Raw genomic sequence first — 9,298 nt, forward strand, 5'->3', positions numbered from 1 at the left:
AAACCTGAAAGGATTCAAAACAAAATGGCACGGAATCATCTGGCATCATTTGATCATATGCTCCAGCTTCCAAGTCTTCATTTGCAACTTGACAATCGATGGCATTCAGAGACTACAACTTTGGATATGAAAAGTCTTGAACAAGGATTTCACTGCCCTGAAGATGTTTCGTATCAAAACTTATCAACGGTTGATTTTTGATTGCATGAAAGTTGTCTCTGATGAATTGAAATGAAGCAAAACAAAAAGGCAAAGATCCTTCACTTACTCCAAAATTTGTTGTACTTTCCTCCTCACTTCCATAGCTTATATGTATCAGCTGATCACTATATTCAAGCTACTGAAAATGAACTTCCTCCTTCCACAAACTAGCTATTGTTTTGTCTACAAGACTAGCTTCTGTTTGGAGAACATAATCATCATCATACTGATCAAACTGAGGAAAATCATCAGTATGAAACGCATCATCAACCATACATGTCATATCAACAGATCTCTCTTTTGCAAGATGATCTATAAAACAATAATTATCAGATCTATGACAACTGGGATAAGAAAGAAAATGTTTTGGATCAGCCACTTGTTCTTCTTCAATCAACAAGCCATGATCTTGAACATCATCTCTTCCACTGCACTTACCAAAATGTCGAGCTTTACCTCTAAAGATGTCGATATCTCTGGATCTATGTTCTTCATCTCTTCTGCCTTCAACTTTGCCCTTCTGATCAACAAATTAGCTTCTACATCTACTGCACTATAATGCATATCTTTAAGTGTTGCAAGGTTTATTTCTCTCAGCTGAAACCCCATTTCTGGATTAAAGACTTACGGGTAGTGCAAGAGAGCAGATCCAGGAGGAGGCCTTATATTAACCAGCATCGAAAAATAGACTTGGTTAAATTTGGCAGAAAATTGATGTATAGTCTCCCCGAGTAGTCTTTTTAGCTAGTTATACTCTTCTATAATCAAGAAATAGTTTTGTCTGACCACCCACCCATCAAGGAAAACTTTGACGAACTGTTGTAAGCCTGAGATGCTTGCATAAAGCAGGGTTTTGAACCAACTCTTGACTTTGCCTTGCAAAGAAAGATAAAAAAGCCTAATACTGACATCTTCTTCATAAACTTCAAAAAGGTCAAGAAAAGACTCAAAATTCAGTACATGTCTCTCAGCAGAGATGTTGTCGCATTCACCATCAAATATTGGTAGATATAGGTCATGATTTTTAAGGAAAGCATGGAATATAGGAGGTAAAATCAGAGGTTTGTATCAATCTAGAATTTTACAAGGTAGTGGGGTATGTACAGAAGCTGTAGAGACAGTCTTGGTCTCTTGAGGCACATCAATTTGAAGATGGTCATCACAAGATTTAGAAAAAAGGTCTTGATCAAGATCAAAGGCATGCAAATATTTCACAATCTTCAAAGGGAAAGAATCAAGTGCAGGATGAGGATCTTTTCTCAAATACAATATACTTTGCAAAGCCTTCTTAACATTCTCAGCAAAAGAGAATAAATCATTTATGAAAAAGAACATAATGTCTTGGATGAAATTCCAACTTGAATAGTTGATATTTCCATATTTTCATTTCATGTTTTTGCTGTTCAGGTTCATCCTCCAGTGGAGTCCTTGGCTCTAATCTTGAAACTGATTTGGAGTCGCCAAGTGAATGATTTCATCCTTGTTGTGTCTAATCATTTTTCACCATCAACACTCAGATTTGAACTTGATAAATTTTGATGAGGAACATAAAACTACATTCCCTAGTATGGTCACCTCTATTTTATGGCCTAAATCTACCTCAGGCTGAGAAAGGCAGGTCTAGGGTAACATCAAACCATGCTACCCTGGTAGCTAGCCCTACTAGGTCACGAGAGGGCTTTCTTCTTGTCAATATCAGGAAAATATGGAAAATAATGCAAGATATGACTGATTTAAATACTAATTTTAGGCTAGGTATGTGCTTAGAGGAGTTTGATTGAGTTTAAAGTTGGTTTGTTGGATCAGATGAGGAAGGCAGTTTTGGGTCCAGGGAATGAACTTAGATTTGCAGAGGTTCCTGTGGAGCAAGGTAGGAAAGTGTTTTATTACATCAAATTAGGTGTAATGATGAGTCTAAAGACTGGTGAGGAGTTGGATAGGGCATGCAAGTGTCATGGGTCCTCTTCAAACAGTAGAAAACATGTAAAACTAAATAAACCCCAAGGCAGAGCACTGAAACATCAATGAATTCTACCTTTACACTTGATCCATTTAGTTATGCAGAGAAAAAGAGAGATAATGGCACACATAAACATATGATAAATTGAATCACATAGGAGAAAACAATACTAATTCACCTTGCCACAAGAATCCCACAAAATGCTGCAAAACCCTAGTCTATTTCCTTGCCAAACTGTAGAAGTGATGTACAATAGTGCTCAAAGCATCCACAAGAGTCCAACCTTTACAAATGACTGGAAAAAAACATGATATAGACATCCAAACCACCTGTGCTATCCATCATAGGTTGAATCCATGAGAAAATGGGTGGTTTCAACCATATCTAAACTAGGAACACAAAAGTAGGCAGTGGAACAGCATGCCTCTAAAACTTAGGAAACTAATTCATTACAGCTCAAAACCACCTACAGCTGATGTATTTACATCCTTAAGTCAATTTTTAATAATTTTTACATCATATTACATCACGAATTTTACCATGAGAGAGAAAAAGTCAAACTGGAAGAAAACCAGGCGAAATTCTGCATAAACAGGCAAAATTGGCAATTTCTCATCCTATGCATAGCGCCATTTTTCTGTGCATAACGCTTTTTGCAAGCCAATTTTGGAAGGCTTCCGTAAGTCCAAATCAGGTGTAGGATATCTGGTTGGAAAGCCCGGTGAGTTTAATTTCTGTAACAACTTGAATTTTTTTATGTGGAGTTCATTTTCCCCTTGAAAAATGCAACCTCCCAAGACTGCTTCTTGTGTGGCCAAAAAGTGGCAGAAAGGGCATTTTTATGGTGTTTTTAGCCCTTTTGGAGGTCCAAAACTTGTCAAAATTTTACAACCATTTTTGAGAAAGCACAATTTTTCATGATGAATCCAAAAATTCAAAGTTTTCTACAAATGGAGATCCCCATCAAAAGCATAGGGCCGGTAGCGCTACGCACCTGCTAGAAAAATTGTTTTTTGCCTGCAAAATTCAAAAATGCCAAATATTTCACCAAATTTCTTGAAATTTGGCATGAGTGATATGTCTTAGGTGCTATGCTAGGCCAATGAAGCTTTAGCCAAGATCTTGAGCTTATATTTCTCTTTCTTGCTCGTCAAATATTTCTTTAACTTGGCTTTTAGGCTTCTTATCCTTGTCTTACAAATTTTGTTTCGGGCCAAATAATGATAAGCCATGTGGCACAACATTTTCTTCTCCTTGTTAGCTTTCTCAAGCAGCTTCTCCAAGTGCATATTCACCTTCTCCAAAAAATATTCCTAATCATTGTCTTTTTGTTCAATGGATGTCAACTTGCCCTTTGCCCTCTTAGACTTTTTCCAGTTTTCTTTGTTGATCTGCAACTCCAAGAGTTCTTGTTTGTCAATAAGCTGCTTGTTTTATTTCTCAAGGAAGTTGATAATCCACTTAGCCTTCTCAAGGTCAAGTGACAAGCCATGGATGTCAGCTTCTTTCTCTTTGATGACCTCCTTGAGTCTTGAGCTTTGGGAGCCCAAATCAATGTCCTCTTTCTGAATCAAAACAAAATATTTCTCTTGACCTTCCGAAGGCCCTTCATCATGCAAAGGTTGCTTTCCTTTATCCTGTACCTATTGTAGGAATTTACAGGGTAAGTTCCTCAGAAAGAATACCAAGAGGACACCGCTCACAACCAGATCTCAAATCAATACACCAGTATTTTTGACGTGGTTAAAACCCTCAGAGTGCAAGGAGGGAAACAGTCCACGGCCTGTCCCAACGTGGGTACAGACAATTTATTAATCAAAGAATGAAAATTTACATAAGCTTCTCTCATGCACGGATTACCCGAACAATGACCCTCCATGCGCTTTAAATAGAACTCATGGACCAATCGGGTGTCAAGCCACGGATCAAGTGTCGGTAATACCGAGGTGAGAGTGAACCGTCGGATCACTACATATCGTGACCGTCGGATTGTAAGTTACAAAATGTACAACGGTAAAGAAACACACTTTACCTAACTCTAACCTAACTCTATACTAGACCAAGTTGAACTTAACTATATCCTATGTGTCGGAATATCCTAACATCCCCCCTTAAGAACAACTTGGGATAGGATTGAAGGATTTACAAATATGACACAATAGGAGAAGGAAGGAGGCACTAGAGCCTATCCCCCCTTAGTGACAACTTCCTGAACTCCAAGCATATATCGAAGTTTAGTGAACTTCGCCTCTGTGAGAGCCTTTGTGAAGATGTCTGCAACCTGATCATCTGTTGGACAATATTGCACTTCAAGAACATGGTCATGAATGAGCTTTCTGATGAAGTGCATGTGTAGTTCAATGTGTTTGCTGCGCTGATGCTGGACTGGATCTTTGCATAGCTGAATGGCACTTTGATTATCACACCAAAGTGTGGTTGGATGCTGCTGCTCAAAGCCAAACTCTGATAGGATCTGACGAAGCCACAAGGCTTCCTTACTAGCTTCCACGGCACCACGATACTCTGCTTCTGCTGACGAAAGAGAAATGGCAGCCTGTTTCTTACAAGCCCATGTAATAGGTCCTGAACCAAGAGTGAAGACATAACCGGCAGTAGACTTCCGATCATCAAGGTCACCAGCCCAATCAGAATCAGTGAAACCAACTAACAGAGGAGCTGCTTTGGCACTGTAATGAATCCCAAACTGTACTGTACCTCGAACATAACGAAGTATTCTTTTAGCTGCTTTCCAATGACTTTCACGGGGGTTTTGCATAAAACGAGCAACAAGGCCAACAGCAAAGGAAAGATCAGGACGAGTATGGGTTAAATACAAGAGTTTTCCGACAAGTTGACGGTATAAGGTAGCATCAACTTCAGGAGAAGTACAAGAGACTGAAAGTTTGACTCCAGACTGAAAGGGAGAAGGGGCTGGCTTACAGTCTTCCATGTGAAAATGACGAAGAATATCACAAGCATACTTGGACTGGGAAAGGAAAATACCCTCTTGGGATTGCAAGACTTGAAGACCGAGAAAATAGTGTAAGTGTCCTAAGTCTGTCATTTCAAATTTCTTTTTAAGGCTGGACTTCACATGGTTTATAAGGTTGGGATCACTACCAGTAAGAATAAGATCATCAACATAAAGAACAAGGATGATGAGAGAGTTGCCCACTTTCTTGGTGTAGACAGTATTGTCAGAATGACACCTAGAAAAGCCAGATTCTAAAAGAAAGCTATCCATTTTGGCATACCAAGCTCGAGGAGCTTGCTTGAGGCCATAAAGGGATTTCTTAAGTCGACAAACGAGGCTGGAGTCTGTTTGTATGAAGCCAATGGGTTGTTCCATATAGATTTCTTCCTGCAAGTCCCCATGCAAGAAGGCAGATTTAACATCCATTTGATGGACTTCCCATTTTAAAGAGGCAGCAAGGGAAAGAACAAGGCGGATAGAGTTCATTTTGGCAACTGGAGAGAAGGTTTCAGTGTAGTCAATGCCTTCAACCTGTGAAAAGCCCTTAGCAACTAGACGAGCTTTATGTTTATCAACTTTCCCATCTGGTCCATACTTGGTTCTGTAAACCCATTTGCATCTAACAAGTTTGCGTCCCTTTGGTAGAGGAACAAGATCCCATGTATCATTTGTCATCAATGAATGATATTCTTCATTCATAGCTGTTTCCCAATGTGGATGGCCTGAAGCTTCTGCAAAAGTGTCAGGATCATGATTTACTGGAGCTTGAGCCAGTAAAGAAGAGGCTCTTTCAAACTGAGAACGTGTACGTCGCTGATCTGTAGGATCACCGGCAAGATCACCTGCTGCATCCCGAGTAGCACGGACCCATCTTGGAAGTTGAGGATCCTGAGAAGGTGGGGAGGATTATCATCCTCGCTTTCATCATCAGAAGAAGAAATGTTTTCAAAGATAGAAGAGATAGGAAGAGGTGGCACATCCGCCGGACTAGGCTCGCAGGCCGATTTATTTTCATCAAATTTTACATCTCTTCTAATGATAACATTTTTGGACTTAAATGGAATAAGTCTATAACCTTTTACATCTTCAGAATATCCAACAAAAGTACATTTCTCACTCTTAGGTTCTAAAGCTTTATGCTTTTCATCTGGAATATGGGCCCATGCTTCACTTCCAAACACACGAAAGTGACTTACATCTGGTTTAATGGAACTCCAAGCTTCTTCTGGAGTGATATTCTCTAGAACCTTAGTAGGAGTGCGATTGATTATATAATTTGCACAATTAATTGCTTCGGCCCAAAAACTAAGACTGAGTCCTTTAGATTGCAGCATACAATTAGCCATTTCCTTTAAGGTGCGATTTTTCCTTTCAGCTACACCATTTTGTTGTGGAGTGTATGGAACAGTATGTTGCATTTGAATTCCATTTTCGGTGCAAAAGTTGATGAATGCATTTTTAACATATTCTCCACCATTATCAGTTCTTAGCTTAAGAATTTGATGTCCAGATTGTTTTTCAACAAATGCTTTGAAGGCCAAAAAGGTGGTAAATACTTCGCTCTTGAGTTTTAAGAAGTATACCCAAGTGCGTCTGGAGAAATCATCAATGAAAGTTAAGAAGTACTTGCAGCCAGAGAATGAAGCAACAGGAAGAGGACCACATAAATCACTGTGCACAAGCTGTAAAGGGGCTGAGGCGTGCCAAGAGGCACGTTTGTCAAAACTGTCCCGATGATGTTTTCCGAGTACACATCCGGAACAAACACCATCTTTGCAAGATACCATAGGAAGACCTGTCACCATATTTTCTTTACATAGATGCTGAAGGGAGCGATAGTTTAAGTGACCAAACCGCTCATGCCAAAGTTTGCTCACTTCATCATTATGAGCAACAAATACTGAGGGAAGATGGGATGACCCAAAGTTGTGAAACTTATACAACCTTTTGGAATCATCAGCAAGACCAGTAGCTAGAATCTGTTTAGGATCTTTTAGATCCTTGATTACAACATCATGAGGTGAAAATTCAACAATTTTACCTTCACCTGAATGAGTTATCTGATAGACAGATAGAAGGTTGCAGGATAAGTTTGGAACACATAATACATCATTGAACTGACCATTGTCTAGATGAACAGTTCCAGTCCCTACAACATTAAGAGATCTATCATCACCAACATATATATTTTTGGTGTTACAATCATTTAAAGAAGAAAACATGGCTTGGTTTTTGGCCATGTGACAAGAGGCTCCAGAATCAATGAGCCACTCATGAGAATGAGAAGAAGAAGAAGATACATTTAATGCATAACCAGACTGAGATGATTGACGATGACATGCAGAAAATGCCGTTCCGGAAGTTGAAGTTGAAGTAGGCTCCAGATGGATGTTATGTTTCTTCATTGCGGCTTCCAAGGCTTCCATCTTCTTAAAGCATTTAGATTCTAAGTGGCCATCTCGATTACAAAAGTTACAATGTCTGTCAGTCTTCTTCCATTTGTTTTTATTGGTCTTGTCATATTGCTGAAATGATCTTTCATCTTGAGGCTGAGTTGGTTTAGGACCATTCCTTTGAGGATAAGACTTCTTAGGATTCTTTGAATTTGGTTGCTGCTGGGCGGCTAACGCTTTCGAGGAAGAGTTTCCAAGATTAAGAAGACCAAGGTGTAAGAGTTTTTCTTGTTCTCTTATTAAGGAATCACAAAAGGAGTCAAAGGAAGGGGGCTTGTAGTCTTTGCCTTGACAAATGAAAGCTTCCCTGGTAGAATGGAAAGTGGAAACAAATACAGAGTAGGCTGGTCCCAACTTAGTAAGGATGGAATAAATAAGGTTACCATCTTCTTTCTTAACTTTAACACCTTCCAAGAGATATCTAAGGGTCTTGAATTTGGACAAGAAATCTTCAATGCAAGAAAAATTATTAGGATCCAAAGTAAGCAACTCATTCTCAAGTTGATGGGCTCTAATTTCATTTTTAATCCCAAAAACTTTAGCAAGTTTTTCTAATGCTTCATGAGGAGTTTCAATTTCTGCAATGTGGAATCTAAGATCAGGAGAAACAGACATTCCTATCAAACCACGTGCTTGATCTTGTCGATTTTCCCATTTTTCGGCCTTGTCTTCATCTTTGGGTTTCTTCTCTTGGTCTGTGGCTATTCTGAAGAGACCTTTACTTCTAAGTAAATCTCCCATGTAGGCTACCCATTGGAAGTAGTTAGTGCTGTCAAGAATGACTTGGCATGGACTTTCCATTTTTTGAAAAACAACTGAAGCTGAAGATGCTGAAAGTAAGTGGTCCAATGGATAGATCTCGAAAAAATAGGCGGTTTTAAAAAAAACGGCTCTGAAAAAGGCTTCCGGATGAAGAAGTTATGGCTTTTTGAAAAAAAATTGTTGACGTTGCCGGCAAAGTGCGCGAATGTGCGGGAATGAAAAAATCCGCCCCCACAAAATGGAGACTTGAACCCAAGACCTCTACTCTCTTAAAAGGTCTTTGAACCAATTGATCTATACAAAATATTTGAGAGAGAGAGAGAGAGAGAGAGAGAGGGGGGGGGGGGGGCCTCGATTTGCGTGCTTGCCTTGGGAAGACTCTTTTCCCCTACAAAACACAAAACACAAAACCCAACACGAATATCCAAAGAAAAACGAACCTTACGGCTCGAAGTTAGCTTTAGCCAAAAAACTAGAAATTTAAAAAAAATCTCAAAGTTAGCTTTTAGCCGAAAAACTAAATATTTTTCTCAATGTTTCTGATTTTCCGAGATCACACTAAGGTGCAGGGAAAAGAGCATACGCATGAGAAAAATCCTTTCTTTCTGTTTCTGATTTGCCCAGATCGCACAGAGTCGCAGGGCAAAGAGCATACGCAGAAATGAAAGGTATAGATCCGGAAAAAAAGGCTAAATAAACCGAAACCGAAATAAGCAGAGAGAAAATGACAGTAAACTGCAAAAAAAACACTGTATACCTCCCGATCTGAAAAATGACGCAGCTAGGGCTACCAGAAACCTTTTCGCGTGAAACGAAAGGGGTTCCTCACTGAAACAGATGCTCCGAATGCAACAGAGCAGTCCTCTCGGCCCGAAAGCAGTCAGAAACAGCAGATCTAGGAAACGACAGCCGCATGCAGTTCTACCGGCTTCAGATTTGGATCACCAA

Source organism: Pinus tabuliformis, chromosome 6 (genome assembly GCF_031772625.1).
Source record: "Pinus tabuliformis cultivar Carrire ecotype Pingquan chromosome 6, CPIR1, whole genome shotgun sequence".
NCBI classification, from domain to species: Eukaryota; Viridiplantae; Streptophyta; class Pinopsida; order Pinales; family Pinaceae; genus Pinus; species Pinus tabuliformis.